At 34.3% G+C, this 19994-nt stretch overlaps 1 protein-coding gene across 1 annotated transcript in view; it reads right to left on the minus strand.

Moving 5' to 3' along the window:
* The window catches only part of LOC106868303 (toll-like receptor 1), a 45703-nt gene that overhangs the window by 8674 nt on the left and 17035 nt on the right, over positions 1-19994 (minus strand). The gene's annotated exons all lie outside the window — the stretch shown is intronic.

Below are 19994 nucleotides of genomic sequence, written 5' to 3' on the forward strand. Positions count from 1 at the left end.
AAGGTCCTGTCCAAAGTCATACTCAAAAGACTGGTCTAGTCATTACCAGAAAACATCATACCTGAGTTACTGGACAGATTTGGCAGTGATCAAAGCAGAAATGACATGATTTTACTACAAGGCAGCTTCAGGTAGCAACATAAAAGCTTATTCATTGTATTTTTGAATGTGCCAAAGGACTTTGACACTCTAATCAAGGAACATCTGTGGGGGTGTTCTCAGGAAGTTTGGTCACTCACCCAAATTTGTGAATCCCCTCTGCCACTTTCACACAGATACAGTGACCCAAGTTGTGGTTGGTAGGTATAAATCTGAGCCCATCGGTGTTTAAACAGAAGTTGTAGAAGGCTGCAGGTGGGCTTCTGTATCTATATATATATAAAAATGAGAATGTGTGTGTGTGTGTGTGTCTGTCTGTCTGTCTGTCTGTCTGTCTGTCTGTCTGTCTGTGTGAATCCCTAAAACTCAAGAACTACGCAACCAATTTCATTCAAATTTTACACATGCCTTACTTAGGGTTCCAGTTGTGTTTTAGTCAAAAAAAATTATTAACTTCTTGCAGAGTTCGAGCACACGGCAACATAATATCTCCTCCACTATTTAAGTATTAAGTGTCAAAAGTGAAACAAAAACACTCATGTCAAATACTTTCACTTTAAAAATGTAACTATTCCACTAACTGAAACAATCACATTTCGATACTGTAGTGACAGATACTTTCACAGAGAGAGAAAGAGAGAGACAGAAAGAGAGAGAGAGAGAGATGCATATGTATACATATACATGTATATGTACACCATTTCGATACTGTAATGACAGATACTTTCAGAGAGAGAGAGAGAGAAAGAGAGAAAGAGAGAGAGAGAAAGAGAGAGAGATGTATATGTATACATATAGATGTACACGTATATGTATATATATATAGATCAGTACATACATGTATATGTATACATATGTGTAGATGTATATATATATATATAGATGTACATGTAATATGTACACATATATACATATATACATGCATACAGATATCTATACATATATACACCCATCACACACACATACACATGCACACAAACACACACATTAGTCATTTGTTTTCTTATCCAAAACTACGTCAAAAGTACTGAATGGATCTTTATGAAATTTGGAAATTATATTCTTTGCATAACGGCCATAACTCCCATGAAAATTCATATATTTTTGACGTTGATGAAATTTTAACCCGAACATAACAGATGAGCATTATTTAGAAAATGATGTCACACATTATCGAGGCTACCATTCTTTCTGGATGTGCAAAAGGGGATGACGTCTTTATTCCAAGAATTCCTCTTACTCCATCAGGAGCAGACATTCCTTTTACATTCAGAAGACTACAATTCCCCCTTCGTGTGACTTTTGCCATGTCCATAAACAAATATCAGGGTCAAACACTGTCTGTAGCTGGTCTTCTCTTGGAAGAGCCCTGCTTCTCACATGGACAACTGTATGTTGACTGCTCAAGAGTGGGCAGCAACAAAAAACCTATTTGTATATGCTCCACAAGGGAAAACAAGGAACATAGTTTACAATGAGGTGTTATAATCACAACAGCAAGAAAGTATGTACATGATCACCTTCTTTTACGAAACTTCATTGACTTTCATATATTTATATTGATATACATATATATACGTGTGTTTGGGTGCGTGTGTGTATATACATCTCTATATATAAAGATGATGCGTAGTCTAGACGGCGTTTTTAGATTTCATTATTCTCTTTAACCCGGGCAACGCCGGGTATTTCTGCTAGTTGTTTAATAATTTCTTTGTCAGTGTGATCCCATCACTGTGCAGGAAAGGCAGCAGCCACCCAGCTTCAAACTCAACAACTTTTCCAACAACAGAAGGCTACATGCCTTCCACTAAGTCCCATCTGAACAAATCATTGCACTACAATAAGCTGATCACTACATTCTGGTAGCTCACACTCTGGATGCCCTAAAAACCAAGCTCACAGCAGCTATACCAGGTGACAGAAAAATGGGCAGGCCAGCCATCAACAGCATAAACATCTGTGACCTCATAGGCCTTAATATACTAGACCTCTGAAGTAAGAAATTCTTGTCAACTAATTTTACTTTATATAAAGATGATCCCTAAGCCATTTCTGGGGGCCAGAATTGACATAGACTGGACAGTCTCGTGCAGAGGCAACACCTCATGTCCCCTTAATGGCTTACTGCAACACAGAGATTTTTGTATATCAAATAGAAGTGATATCAAAGGACCCCAGTGGGAAGTCAAAAGAGGACTCTATATATCTTATCTATAAAAGGCAAATTCTTTGTGTATGTGTGTATATATTTAAAATTCATACATTTACACAATTCCAAATTTCTTGGATGAAAGAATCGGAATTAATATTCTAAATATCATAACTTAGGTGACAGTGTCATTTTTTCCGTCAAAATAACTCCCAATTACGAATAAAATCCATAAAACTACACAAATTAACATTTTCCCCTCTAATAAAATCTAATTTCCTCTTTTTACTACCTTTACAAATCCTTTCAACTCCTACTTTCTCTTATGAATCTTTACGAACGATCCAACAACAAATACAAAAAGAAAGGAAGGAGAAACACTGACAGAAAAAGAAAACTATTTCAGTATCAAAACTGAAACAATCACATTTCAATACTGTAATGACAGATACTTTCACTTTAATGGTTTCATTTTCATACTGAGACTACTACAGTGAAACTATACTCTCACATATATACAGGCATACATATATACATACATACATGCATATATATATATCTGCACAGATGTATCCATATACATGTATATATATATATAGATGTATATATATATATATATATATATATATATATATATATATATATATATAGAGAGAGAGAGAGAGAGAGAGAGAGACAGAGAGATGTATATGTATACATATAGATGTATATGTACACGTATATGTATATATATATATATATATATATATATATATATATATATATATATATATATATATATATATATAGATAGATAGATAGATAGATAGATAGATATAGATCTATAGGCATACATGTATATGTATACATATGTGTAGATGTATATATATTATTTAGATGTACATGTAATATGTACACATATATATACACATATATACATGCATACAGATATCTATACATATATACACCCATACACATACACATGCACACAAACACACACATTAGTCATTTTCTTTTATCCAAAACTACGTCAAAAGTACTGAATGGATCTTTATGAAATTTGGAAATTATAGTCTATGCATAATGGCCATAACCCCCATGAAAATTCATATATTTTTGATGTTGATGAAATTTTAACCATACATATTACACACAAATAAAGTAATATTTCTAAAATTTCTTCTTCTTACAAGTTAAAAAGACCCCTTCATGGGCACTTCACACCCATAATTTAGTCATTTTTCCTAAGCAAAGACAGTTGTACTATTGGAAGCTATAGGGTCACCCGAACATAACAGATGAGCATTATTTGTAATTCAACGGTACAACAGTGTAAGACTATCCTTTCAGATATACTTACATTGTGATTTCTACAATATGATGCATAAATTGTCAAGTAAATGAGACTCATCTTTGCCTCCACTGATTCACTTGCAATGTGTTGAGTAAAATTATTTTGTTGCAGACCTCCTTTGAGTCTTTTTATTATCACTGCGACACACATAGTCCCCAGTTGGTAACATTGATTTCAAGGCCTTCCCAGTTAAGTGACTGGTTGTTCTATGACATTTATTGATTGTAAATTTTTTCTGCCCAGTTACCTATTGGTATAGTGGTCATTTGCAAACTCCAGAGGCGACACTTTCATTTCCCTTTACTCCAAATGTTACACGTTATTTCAATTGAGTCGTGCCCTTCCAATTGCTATAGATCCATAATGCATCTTACAGCTGTGCCTGTCACCTGTATGGTGAGGAATCCTACATTGGGGAGTAGTAACGACTAGGCTACGGTAGCTGACTGATTATCGTGATCATTCGTCTTTTGCTTTCCTGTAGCTTTGATCTCTTTTACAAACCCAGTGAACATACATATATTTCCTATTTCAAAGAAATTCAAACAATACATATTACACACAAGTTAAAAAGATTCCCAACAATTAAACTTCTCTGGTTGACATTAACACATCCACCCCCAATAGGGGCCTTAACTCCCACATTTTTCAGCTCCATGAGCTCCATTTTCAGGAGCAAAATCCTTTTTACAGGGTCCATAACACTGGAATTTTGGAATATGCGCATAAAGATCAATAGTATGGGATACATGTGTCATGATTAGAATTTTTTTAGGGTGTGTAAAGAAGGAAAGAACCCTCATATGCAATTTTGATGAAATTCGAATAATAGGGAGGCTACCATTCTTTCTGGATGTGGAAAAGGTGATGATGTCTTTATTCCAAGAATTCCTATTACTCTATCAGGACCAGAAATTCCATTTACATTCAGAAGACTGCAATTCCCTCTTCGTATCACTTTTGCCATGTCCATTAACAAATCTCAGGGTCAAACCCTCTCTGTAGCTGGTCTTCTCTTGGAAGAGCCCTGCTTCTCACATGGACAACTGTATGTTGGCTGCTCAAGAGTGGGAAGCAAAACAAACCTATTTGCATATGCTCAACAAGGAATATTGTTTACAACGAGGTGTTATAATGACAACAGCAAGAAAGTATGTACATGATCACCTTTTTTTTACCAAACTTCATTGATTTTCATGTATTTATATTGATACACACACACACACACACACACACACATATATATATATATATATATGCGTTTGTGTGTGTGTGTGTATATATCTATATATATAAAGATGAGAATGTGTGTCTGTGTGAATCCCTAAAACTCGAGAACTACACAACCAATTTCATTCCAAATTTACACATGCCTTACTTAGAGTCCATGTAGTGTCTTAGGTGAAAAAAATGTTTAACTTCCTGCATAGTTCGAGCCCACAGCAATATCATATCTCCTCCACTGTTTCAGTATTATGTGTCAAAAGTGAAACAATAACATCACTCTACTGTAATGTCAGATGCTCTCACTCTAACACTGAAACTATTCCACTATTTCAGTATTACCTGTCAAAGGTGAAACAATAACATGTCGCTACTGTAATTTCAAATACTTTCACTTTAATACTTTCAATTTCATACTGAAACTATTAAAGTGAGACTATACTCTCACATATATACAGGCATACTATAAGACCCAAGTTAAAAACATTCCCAACAATTCAACTTCTCTGGTTGACATTAACACCCCCGCCCCCAATAGTAGCCTTCATTCCCACATTTTAGAGCTCCATGAGCTCCATTTTTCAGGAGCAAAATCCTTTTTATAGGTCCCAGAAGACTGGAATTTTGGAATATGCGCATAAAAAGATCAATAGTAGGGGATACATGTGTCATGATTAGAATTTTTTTAGGGTGTGTAAAGAGGAAAAGAACCCTCATGTGCAATTTTGATGAAATTCGAATCATAGGTATTCCAGTTCCTTAAAGAAAATATAACAGAAACGTCTTATTCTTCAATTGCATGTAACATGCTAGTATATATATATATATATATATATATATATACACGCATTTCGCTTTTGGATTTGGTTTGCAAGATTCTTTATGTGAGTTCGTGTGTTGAAACATATTCTGTTGTGTCTGGGGAGAGTCATTTTCTTTTTGTGCCTTATAATAAACAGATCCACATACAGACGGATAGGTACATAGGCTGTATCAATAGACAAGCACACATATGCAAATGGAGACTGAAACACATGACCATATATACACACACACACACTTTACTTCACACAAGGACACATATGGAGACACGTATCCACACATATGGAGATGCACATCCATACATACAAACATGGTACATAGTTGCAAAACACACACACACACGCACAGACATGCATACACAAGGAGACAGAGGTGCATATGTATACAAACAAACGCTCACACACACACATACATACATAAAAATACACAAACACGGACATGCAAGCACATGAATATGCAGAATACATACATACAGATGCACACACATACATACATATATACATATGCATACACACATATATACATACACACATGCATACATACACACATACATGCATGCATGCATAGGCACACACACACACTGACCCACACACATGCGCACAAACAAACAAAAAGGAACGCAGTGTAAATAACGGACAGAGTCAAGACTATTGAAAAGGTTGCAAGAAGCAACGAAAATTTTAGGAAAATAAAAATAAGGGTTAAGTGGAAATTTTACTGGTGAGTGTGTTAAACTATAAGGCACAAAAAGAAAATGACTCTACCCAGACACAACAGTATATATATATATATATATATATATATATATATATATATATATATATATATAAATCAAAAACAATAATAATAACAAATAAATAGACCTATGTACATTTCGATAGAACATCCAGAATGATTAATACATATCATAAAATATTATAAAATATAGGATACTCCATCTCCTCAGGGTCCCATTATTATTGCTATCATCACCATCATTATTATTAGCAATACACATCCAAAAAAAACAGAAACCATTCAAATCTAATTTTCATAGTTGACCCATGAAAATATACAAAACAGGATGAAAAAGTAATAGATGGCACACAACTTTCCATCCCACTGATATGTCTGATGACATCTGTTTCTCCTGGCCAAGCTCCATTCACTGAAGTGACTGGAAAAGAAGCAGCTTCTTCTAGGTGTTATTAATAACATACATGTATACAATAGGAATACTCTCTCTCTTTTACTCTTTTACTTGTTTCAGTCATTTGACTGCAGCCATGCTGGAGCACCGCCTTTTAGTCGAGCAAATCGACCCCAGGACTTATTCTTTGTAAGCCTAGTACTTATTCTATTGGTCTCTTTTGCCGAACCACTAAGTTACGGGGACGTAAACACACCAGCATCGGTTGTCAAGCGATGTTGGGGGGGACAAACACAGACACACAAACATATACACACACACACACACACATATATATATATATATATATATATATATATACACACATATATATGACGGGCTTCTTTCAGTTTCCGTCTACCAAATCCACTCACAAGGCTTTGGTTGGCCCGAGTCTATAGTAGAAGACACTTGCCCAAGATGCAACGTAGTGGGACTGAACCCAGAACCATGTGGTTGGTAAACAAGCTACTTACTACACTGCCACTCCTGCACCTATATATATATATATATATATATACGTATATATCTGAATACCTCCCCAATTCACTCTTCTAATACACTTAGCTCTCCACAAAATCATTCCATCTTTCAACACCTCAGATGTAAGATCTCTTCCCTAAGATGGAGACTCATCTCATACAACGGTGGAATCAATCTATAGACATTAATTTGGACCACTTTAATTCTTTAATTCAACCCCTTTAATTCTCGATATCATTTCTGTTCTGTGTAAGTCAAACCTTTTTCTCTGTAAACAGATATACATTATTTGCATTTCCTGTATTGAATACACATTATATATTGACCTGTCTAACTTGTTTATCTCTACATTTACTTCTATACTCACTCAAGTTTATATCTCTTGAGAAGCTGTTGGATTTGTGTATTCTATACAGAGAATATACTATCATGGTGACTCAGTTATGTTCCAGGAGTCGTCACTCATGCTGTAAATTCCTCCAATGAGTAATTCAATGTTCAGTTCTCTGGATGGTAATATTTTTATGGTTATTATGACCTACACGGTTTTTCCACTGCAGCTTTGTTCAGAGTCTGTCCACCAAACTTGTCTCAAGGCTAACCATAAAAATATGCTGTATAAAATTGTAAAATAAGAGGAAATCAATTTTGAGCAGGAACAAGCCTCCATATTCTATAGTGTTATAATTATTGCTTATATAAACATATATATATATTCTTTTATTCTACTTGTTTCAGTCATTTGACTGTGGCCATGCTGGAGTACCACCTTGAAGGATTTTAGTCGAACAAATCGACCCCCAAAGACTTATTGTTCTTTAAGCCTAGTACTTATTCTATCGGTTGTCTTGCTGAACCTCTCAGTTATGAGGATGTAAACACACCAACACCAGTAGTCAAGTGGTGATGGGAGGACAAAGACAAGCACAAATATACATAGATACATACATGTGTACATATATATATATATATATATATATATATATATATATATATATATATATATATAAAATTCACTGTATGTGTGTAGTGGATCTTGCATGCATGAAGTGGATTCGATCCACTATAGCCAAATCTAAATTAACACTGCAACAGAACTTTTCCCATGGTGGAACAATGGTTTTTCTCTGACAGCAGTCTTATATTTTCCAGATGCCTTTAGCTAGGCCAAAATAATGTTTTCATCACTTGACCCTGTCTAACCTCTTCTACATCAGCTAGAACCTTAGTCAGAGGGAGAAATGAAGTTTACTCTCAGCAACTGTGAGACAACGTCCCACAACCCTACAACTCATACTAGCTCTGATTCTATTCTTTTACAACACCACTATCTCTCTCTGTGTGGATTACTACTAAACAATGAAGTATGTTTATGGATCTATTATAACCTGCCCGTCATGGTAAGGTATTGTAATGTAACGGTAAATAAATATTTTTTTTAAAACTTTGTGAATTGTTCATCTTTCGCATCCTGCAACATGTCATTATAACAACAAATTATTATCGTACAAGTGGTGACCCTCGACTTCAGCTAAAAACTTTATTGTTACAAAGTGGTGAACCCGAACAAGAGAATTACTGCAATAACAACAACCAATCGCAACCGTTACATGTGTATGTGTCACTTCTATGCATGGCGAAAGTGCTGGATCAATCTGTACTAAATTTGGCATGAAGGTTTTTCATTACTCAGGTAGGGTTCTAGGGGAAGTCAAATTTTGGCCCTTGCCCATATAGGAGGTTGTTGGCCCCCACCCCCATACGACCCTTCCGAATTTTTTTTCCAGTGGATTCCTATGTTTTCAATGATGGAGATTTCAAGTATGCAAAAAACCATGTTTTCAACATTTTTTAAATTCTCACCTCCCCCAAAATTTAAAATTTTGTGCATATATATATATATATATTCTGGCAGGTGTGAAGTGGATTCGATCCACTATACCCATATTTGAATAGCTAGGCCGAAGCGGTCTCCACCACTTGACCCTTTTCTGACCTCTTCTACTCCATCTAGAATAGAGATAAACAAGCTAAATCCTTTGCACTCACTGCCCTGCTTCATGGCTATAAAAACAGGAGACCTCCAAGCAAACTTCCTCTTTTCTTTTTTTTAGTCACCAGTGGTCACTTGACGACTCATGGAGAATGAAGCCTGGCTGACACTGTCAGCCACTGTGAGACAACGTCACCCACATCATAATCCTACCATCTCTCTCTCTATACAATTACTACTATAAAAAAAGGTACATACAGATACAGGCCGAAATTCTGAACCTTGCATGTTTTATATACTATTACACTGGCCTACCTGTCGTGGTATGGCAACATAAAATGTAACGGTAAAAATAAATATTTTCTATAAAAATGTTGATCATTGTTATCGTTCAATCTATAACTGTTACAATTGGTAACCCTCCTAACGTTAACATATTCCTGCCATTACAAGTGGTGACCCCGACGTGATTCTGTTTATGCAGCTCGATGTGATTCTGTTCACATAGCTTCTCTTAAATGGTGACTAAGTGCCAGCTATAGGACCAACCGTTCTTTCAGTTTTTTCACTACTATTATTTCCTGTTTCGTCTGTTTGTCTTTGACAAACCGACTGGTGCGACGCTATGTAGTGAAACCACTTCTCTCGGTTATTTATTTACAAATGCGAACGTAGCAGGTAACATCTCTTTCCCGCCTTCGCCCCCGCTGTGTCCATCACCCTGACTGACTTTTATTTGCGCGGCATTTGTCTCCAGTCCTGTTTGGCGCCAGGGTGCATACCGACCAATCGTGGCCATCTAATAAGGTCACGTGAGAGAGTGTTTTTATGATGTTTCTGGAGCCTCCTTGTACCTATAAATAGCCTGCTTAATCCGCGACAAACTGGTGCGGCTACTGACCTTTTGAGGTCTGGTCGTTGACCACACAGAACACCAACCAGCCAGTTTCCAGCGATGACATCAACACCATCGTTCAACTGTTTACTACAAGCTTCGTCCCCAACGTCAACACGACTTCTCTACGTACACAAGCTACCAACAACAACTGCAGCTTCTCTCAACACTACTGTTTGTGTGAATTGTTTTACCACGAAATAACAGCCAGAATTCAACACCTGTGAGAAACCATCTGTATCAAGTAGCCCGGCCTGGCATAGAAGCCTCAACTGCATGACAAGTGACTTAGCTCTTCCTCAACGCTTCAACCTCTTATATACAGACTTTCTAAGTACTGTGTATCTTAACTAAGAACTGGTATTTCTTATCCTGGTGTCTGGAATTTTAACATAATTATTATAGACTCTTTTCTATGCTTTGTATCTCTTGCACTCACATACATATATTTGTATACACACTCTTTGTTTACATGACGGCCTGTCTTATATTATGTGTTATTATGTCGCATTCACTCACACACAGACATACAGTTTAATGCTCTAATAAACCTTACTGTTATACATCTTTACCGGTTGAGTCATCTCTATCATTTCCTTGCTGGCAAATTCCTCGCATTTCACATGCGAATTCTCTATGTTTATAGTATTATAACATATATCATATTTTTGTGTCGACCGTGCGACGCGTTAAAAGGAGCCTGTTTCCATTCGTCACCATTCTCCATTGGTTTGCACGGTCGGAGCAAAACGCATATGATCAATAAGTTCCTTTAATTCCTACATATGTTTCAAAATATTGCACATATGTTCATTGTCAGGGAACCAGCATACAAAAGCAAGACTTGTGCTAAATGGTAAGCTTATGTATGAGTTGTAACATTATATAGCTAAGTAAGTGACCGGTAGAAACAAGAACGCTGGTTTATAGGGAGTTATTAAGGGAGAGAGGCTAAGAACACTATACTTAAAGTTCAAATTAGAGGAACTTATTGTTTACATGCGTTTTGGCCCATTTATCATTATTCTTCATATCTACTCAAAATACATCACTTCAACATGGTATTTCCACCTATTAAATGGGTGTGATATCCCAGTTTTTGTCTGATTTTTGCTACCCATGGTAACTATTAACATATTTACATTATCAAAGTTTTTTCAACCAAGATAATATTAATATATACATAAATTAATATACATATATATATATATATATATATATATATATATATATATATATATATATGCATATACACATATATATATATGCATATACATATATATACACATATATATATGCATATACATATATATATATATATATATATATATATATATATATATATATATATATATGCATATACATATATGTATATATATATATATATATGTATATGCATATACATATATATATATATATATGCATATACATATATATATATATATATATGCATATACATATATATATATATATATATATGCATATACATATATATATATATATATGCATATACATATATATATATATATATGCATATATATATATATATATATATATATATATATATATATACATATACATATATATATATACATATACATATATATATATATATATACATATAAGAATTTAAGGATTGGAGAAAACGCATGTTATAATTGCATACTTTATTCCTACATATGTTTCAAAGGATTACAACCTGTGTGATCCATAGGGTTCTTTGATATTAAAATGCTTTCCCTGATGAGAAGGTTACAATTTTAATATCAAAGATCCCTATGGATCACACAGGTTGTAATCCTTTGAAACATATGTAGGAATAAAGTATGCAATTATAACATGCGTTTTCTCCATTCCTTAAATTCTTAAATATATTCAAATACCCAAAATTTCAAGGAGTTCCTGCCTTAAAAACAGGAGCTAACCACAGTTATTTTGTGTTCTTTGCTACATTGGTTTCTATTAACCCATTTATTCTATCAGAAGAATTTTTATTCATTAAGATAGAAGAAATACACATAATTATATATATATATATTCATATACATATATATATGCATATATATATATATATATATATATATATATATATATATATATATATATATATATATATATATATATATATATATATAATTTTGTTTAAAAGAGTTCCAACACTGTCTGTTTTTTATGTTTTATTTATATTCCTGCAGAACTAATGTGGGGTATAGAATATGGAATATACAATATATAATATAATATACAATATACAATATAAAATAAAATAAAATAAAAATGGATGGCACCATGAAAGAAAGTATTGAATGTAGATGAAATATTGAGTGTTCAATATAAAGGATCAAATATATAAATATATAAATATAAATATATAAATATAAATATATATATATAAAGGCGACTCGAGTTTCAGGGCTATTTCCCTTCATCATGGCCGGTATGACAGACTTTAACACACCTTTTTTGTATTTATTTTTACTCGCATATATATATATATATATATATATATTCATATACATATATATATGCATATACATATATATATATGTATATACATATATATATATATGCATATACATAATATATATATATATATGCATATACATATATATGTATATATATATATGCATATACATATATATATATGCATATATATATATATATATATATGGGAGAATGTACGAAAAAAACAACAACAGCCGAGGACAGGTGGTGTAAACAACAAAAGGATGTATTAGTTTAACGCTCGGGAATACAGAAAGTCTTTAACGTTTCGAGCTACGCTCTTCAACAGAAAGAATACGGAGAAAACAAGGAGAAAAACAACGAGGAAAAAAATTGAATGGTTTGGTCAGCGATCTATCATGGCTTTATGATATATATATATAACGTGAAGTTTTGCAGTGTGACCAGCAGGGCATAGCAATGGCTGATCATCTGGACACTACAGTGATTTATAAATATATATATGTGTATATGTATGTATATATGTTTGTGACTGTATAAAATAGGTACAAGTTACAATATGATCGAGAAATGAGGAAAATTTACTGAAATGGTTTTGATTCACCAAGGCAGTTCTCCAGCACAAAATTTGTTTCAATGGTTGCTCTGTTTAACTGTGGATTTGAACTTGTTGAAGTCGATTTATCAATCCACCCTCGACAGAGCCAGTTACACTCCAAAGCTGGCCATTCTGCTGGTTTGCTGTGTATTTGGTGTCAAATTTCTTTTCATCAGCGAACACCAATTAGGGCAGCATGTTTTCAACAATCTCCCGCATGATAAGCCAATTCCTCTCCAGTGTCATGGCTTTGTAAACTTGTGTGAACTCATGACAATGGATCATCTTTTAGCGTTGGGTCCTGAGAGCCTCCTTCAGAACTGGGATACATTGATGTGTAGCTCATTTTCCTGAGGGAATGATGAGGATTTCACCATATCTTCCCTTTGGTATTTATGATAAGCTGAGGGGGCCACAGATTTCTTTTTTGGCCACGTCCAGGGCGATCAGCCATGGAACCAGTCTCTTGAAATTTCTTCACAATTTTCTAGACTGTTGTTTGGTTACTTTTAAGCATTTTTTGCTATAGTTGTATTATGTTTGCCTCCTTGTAGAATATTATGATTGTATTTCAGTCTATAGCCATTATCTCATTTATAAATCTGAATTTCTTTAGTCTGAAGCAAACACAAGATACACTTTTACAATGATGTAGAATTTTCATATCTTATAGCATTTATTGATTGTTATTAAAGCCCTCAAAAAATGGTTGCCTTAATTTTGGAACACCCTGTATACACACACACACACACACATTATCATTATCTACTTCTCTCTCCCTCACATTCCCCATCTTTCTCTCACTTTCTCTCTTTCTCTCTCACTTTCTCTCTCTCCTCTTTCTCTCTCTCCTCTTTCTCTCTCTCTCTCTCTCTCTCTCTCTCTCTCTATATATATATATATGCAAAATACACATACATACATATATTACATACATACATACAAACATATGTACATAGATACCATATCAATGTAACTCATAATTTCTTTGTAGACGACCTGAAGATTTATACCAAAAGTGTGAAGAATGCTTAAAAACAACTGGAATTAATAACCTTTTCACCTGATGGAATTTGGTCAAAAGAAATGTTCATATTTGGTTATAGAATGAGAACAGTCAGTACCCCAAATCCATAACCTGTGCATCAACGGTCTCTCCCACTTCCTCCCTCCCCCCTCTCTCTCTCTCTCTCTCTCTCTCTATATATATATATATATATTTACAAATACACTTACATAAATACATATGTACATACATACATACAGACATGCATACATAATTACATATATACATACACACATACATGTATAACAAAATAAGATAGCAGAGAGTGTAAAGTAATATTTATGCTGAATGATTTCACCGTGACGACGTGACTGACATCTCAGGTGTGGCAGTATCAGTTGACGATATGAATTTACCCCAGGTGTGTCCATTATTCTCTTCTCGTTAATTTAAGAAAAGTGATCCTGTCTAAAATTAACGATGATTATCTTGATGGTGACGGTGGTGGTGGTGTTTTGTGTGTGTCTACTTGATATTGTTGGCGTTGTTATTGTTGTTATCCTCTCTTCCAGTTATCTGATCAAATGGCTGAATTGCAGCCACACATGGATTGTCCCGGATACACATATGACTGCATCATGCTGACACCATACAGCACTGGTTTGAAGTGTGTTGCATGAAATGCGGCCACGTCTACCTCTTGTGCTGTCTCTAGTGAACATTTGATTCTAGTGAGTTCTAATTTTAGATGTTGTTGTCCAGCTCCCAGATCATCTCTAATCCAGAAATCATTTCCTTAAAAACGTTCCTGCCATGACCATCCTGTCTTTTGAGTATGAGTAATGTTGTAATTACAATATCTACAATAACCTTTCTTTCTTATAACAGTAAGGCGTGAGCTGAGTGAGGTTTAGCTGCTTTTTCTATCGGATCATCACGACAGCTTTGCAGTAATTGTTGCGGTTCTCTATGTTCTGAGATCAAATCCAGCTGAAGTCAAATTCTTTCAGGGTCAATAGATAAACTACTAGATATAGCTAATTCACCTGGGAACTGCACTGATCCCATTAAGGGCCCAAAGCAAGGCATTTGAATAAATCACAGAGTTGGTCTGAGCAGAATTGTGAAGGTTGGTTGTAGTTTTGGTTGTGGTAGTGTTGATGATGCAGGTGGTGGTGGTGGTGGTGGTGGTGTAGGTTGCAGAAGTGATGGTGGTTGGAGTCATGGTGATAGTGGTGGTCCTTTTTGCAAGGGAAGGTTGGTTTTGGAGTAGTTGTCATAATTCAGCCCAGATCCTTCAAATCTAGAATCAAAGACACTCCACCCATGACATACTCTTTGGATTAACTTTACACACTATCCCACCAGTGGTTGAAAATATTAAGTAGCAATAATATACTGTTCCTGTTTGTCTCATCTAATTCTCTTTCTCAGGTTTTGAGGCATTGTTTAGGCTATGGGCACTGCCTTACTTTCTTTCATTAATTAATTAGCATGCTTTATGCATAAATACTTTATATGTATATATATGTGCATTAGTCTATGATTGTTACATGCACATACTGCATGCACATGTATATGTTTATTTGTGTGTGTGTGTGTGTGTGTATTCGTACATATATACATACAAATATAAAAACAACGCTACAATCCCAAAACATACTTAAATACAATATATCTCAAAATAACTAGGGGGATATCTGAGTGGATTTTGACATCAAATTACCAATCAAACCCCGATGGATCCAGATACATTCCAAGGCTGGCCATTTTGCTGGTTTACTGTCTGTTCAATGTCAAATTTTTTTTCATCAGCGAAACACCAGTCAGGGCAGCATGCCTTCAACAATCTCATGAATGCTAAGACGATTCCTTTCCAGTCTCCTCGTAGAGTATTATGATTGTATTTCGGTCTATAGCCATTATCTTATCTATAAATCTGAATTTATTTAGTCTGAAGCAAACACAAGACACACTATCTATCGATAGTCATTAAAGCCTGAAACTTTGGTTGCCTTAATTTTGGAACACCCTGTATACACCTCCAACACACGTGGTGTTTATAAGCCATTTAAGGCATACAAAAACCGTTAGATTCACTTCAACATTTAAATTTATTCACTGACAAAATTCTATGCTGCATCACGGAATTTTGTCAGTGAACAGGTCGCAGTCTCAAAGCGACGAAAATATTTTGGCAAATTAAATTTAAATGTTGAAGTGAATCTAACGGTTTTTGTGTGTGCCTTAAATGGCTTATAAACACCTTCCACGCTGCAATTATATATATATGAATGTGTGTATGGGTATGTATGTATGTATATGTGCATGTATGTATAACCACACCATCTCTATACATCCTATCCCACTCCTACATCTCTTCTGACGAAGAGCATAGGCTCAAAACGTAAAAGACTTTCTCACCTTCCCGAGTGTTAAACTAATACACCTGTTTGTTGTTTACACACCTGTCTTCGTCTTTTGTTTTTTTGTAAATTCCAACTATATGTGTGTGTGTGTATGAGTATATACATATGTATACATCTATGTGTATGTGAATCTATATGTATATGTATGCCTATATTAATATGTATGTATGTGTGTGTATATAATTCATTGTTAATGTGCGTATATGTATGTGTATATATATATATATATGTATATACACATGGGTATATATGTATGTGTGTATATATATATATATGTGTGTGTGTGTGTACATGTTTATGTATGTATATATGTGTATGTATATATAGGTGTGTGTGTATATATATATTTATATATGTGTGTGTGTGTGTGTGTGTGTGTGTGTATGTGTGTGATAATAAAAAATAGTTTTATTTGACTTTCTAAATAAATTTAATAACCAAAATAATAATTATTATAGTATTGTATAGTTTATAAATTGTATTCCTATGACAACAATGTTGTTTGTTACATCTGAAAGTATTGATAGAGTTTGGATATGCACTATATGTGGTCCCTCATTTTGTAAATAATAATATAAATTGGTTCATTGAGAACTGTGCTTGTTTGGTTTGTATTTATGATTTCTGTCGATTCACTAAATTCTCCCTTCCATGGTGTGCAAATAACAATCGTTATTTAAGTAACTTCAAATCTAGTTACACCTAGAAAATTAGTAAATTTGATTTCCATTGCTCAGGCCTAAACTATATATATATATATATATATATAGTATAATACTATACTATAAAAAGAGACATTCTCTGAAGTGAAATCATATTTTGAAGAACCTACAAGAATAGGTGCAAGCGCTAATATTTATAAAACATGTGACATATTAATAAAAATCTGTAAATGTACAACCATCCAGATATCTGAGTACCTTATTATTTTTTCAAATATATAATTCTTGTACATCACCTCCAAACCTTCCAATATATATATATATATATAATATATATATATATATATATATATATATATATATATATATATATATATATATATATGTATGTATGTATGTGGGGTATTTTGGTTCTCGCGTTTACAGTCTTAAGTCCATATTAACAATTATTATGGAATTCTTCGTGCGATAGTTTAAGTAAACAAAGAGAGGGTTCTATCCATATCTACTATGGAATTACCCCTCAGAGAAAATATTAAATATAGACTATTATTAGTTAATCTAAACAAGAATTCTTTTATACCAACTAATTTAAATAGATAAAAGAGTTGTTGTATTGAAGATGTAATTGTTTAAATATTTTTTGTTGCAGTTATACATAGAAGAAGACTTAAATATTTATACATATTTATATACACAAATATCTTATTGTTGTATGTTGTGGTGACAAGCGACTATCTTGGACATGGAAGGGTTTCAATTGGTTTGTGTCTGGGAAGTAATGAAGTGAATTTCAATAGTTGTGGATTGCATCATCCATTAAAGTGTTTTTGTTGTTTTTTTTAAATGGAATTTACGTATGATTGAATAGTTACTGCTCACACTCATAATACATAGGCATTTGAATTAATCTTTAAAATCCAGCTGTCCTTTAACACACAATTTTGTCTTTTTCTCAACCATGACCCTGGAGCGATTGTATATATAAGGGAACTGTAATAATGTATTTCAGAAAAAATATATAAGTCAAAAAAATTTGTTGGCCTTTTATGTTTTTTATAATTATTTATCTTATATAATATAATGCTATATTAAATTATATTCATAGTACTTAAATGCAATATTGTAATATAAATAAATTATTGGATTGTCAATAGTATATCTCTATTTTATATATATATATATATATATATGTTAAATCTCTGAACGAGGTGTTAACAGTAACTGCACGATAAAGTGAAGTATATTTGCCATTTAAATGTGGCTGACCCCTAAGGGTGGATGTTACTGTTGCTTTTAGCCCCAGGAGAACATCTCCTCCAGCTGGTTTATCGACACATATCTGTGTCCTGTCTATTTTTTGCCAAGGGAAGTTATCCTTCCCATCTTGATCTGCGATACGTACAGACCCGAGTTTCAGGGTTATTTCCCTTCTTCAGCGTACGATAATATATATATATATATATATGTATAAGTTCAAAAAAAGACAAAAAACAATAACAAAAAACAACAACGTGAGGACGTGATACGGATGGTGTTATTAGACGCTCGGGAAAGGAAAGAGAGAGAGTATGAAGTTTCGGGCGGAGCCCTTCGTCGGAAACAAGGAAAGTTCAAAGAATGGAAAAACGGAGGAAGAAAAAATCGGCACCGATGCCCACGAGGTTACATTGTGGAAGGACCGGAAGAGGAAGTGGTGGAGGAAAAGTTCTTTCTAAGACAGGAGAGTGAAAAAGGGAGGTGAATATGTGTGCGTGTGCGAGGGTATGCAAGTGTGTGTGTAATAACAGAACGTGTGCGTGTGTATGTATGTGTGTGTGTGTGCGTGGTTTGGTTGTTTATCTGTTAGTGTGTATGTGTGTGTTTGTGTGTGTGTGTGTGTGTGTGTGACGTAGTGGAAGGAATTAGTAGCAGGAATAGTTAGTGGGTGCTTATGGACAATGGTCAGTGGAAGCTAAGCAGGCAGTTTTTGAGTATGTGTGTGTGCGTGTGTGTTTGTATTGTGTGGGTGTGATTTCCTAGCAGTGTGTGTCTGTATTTTATGTGGACGTGTGTGTATGTGTATATGTATGTGTGTGTACGTGTGTGTGTATATGCGTGTGGTTTGCTTTGTGGATCGCACGTGGGTTATTTCGTGTGTGTGTGTGTGTGTGTGTGTGCATGTATATGCGTAGTATGTGTTCGTGTATGTGTCACTGTTTGTTGTGTGAGTTATGTGTGGTTCATTTGAGTGTGTGTGTGTGTGTGTGTGTGTGTGAGTGTGTCTGGGGAGAGTCATTTTCTTATTGTGCCTTGAAATTTAACACACTCACCATTAAAATTTCCACTTATTTCTTATTTTTATTTTCCTAAAATTTTCGTTGCCTCTTGCAACCTTATCGATACTCTTGACTGTCTGTTATTTACGCTGCGTTCTTTTTGGTTTTTGTTTGTTTTTGCGCATGCGTGTGTCACAGTGTGTGTGTATGTATGCATGTATGTGTGTATGTATGTCTGTGTGTGTGCATATGTATATGTGTGTGTATGCACATATGTATGTGTGTGCGTTTGCATGTATGTATGTATGTATTCTGCATATTCCTGTGTTTGTGTGTTTTTTATGTATGTGTGTGCATGTGTGTATATGTATGTATGTACCTCTGTCTCCTTGTGTGTGCATGTCTG

The sequence above is a fragment of the Octopus bimaculoides genome, chromosome 29 (genome assembly GCF_046866305.1).
Source record: "Octopus bimaculoides isolate indiv1 chromosome 29, ASM4686630v1, whole genome shotgun sequence".
Taxonomy (NCBI): domain Eukaryota; kingdom Metazoa; phylum Mollusca; class Cephalopoda; order Octopoda; family Octopodidae; genus Octopus; species Octopus bimaculoides.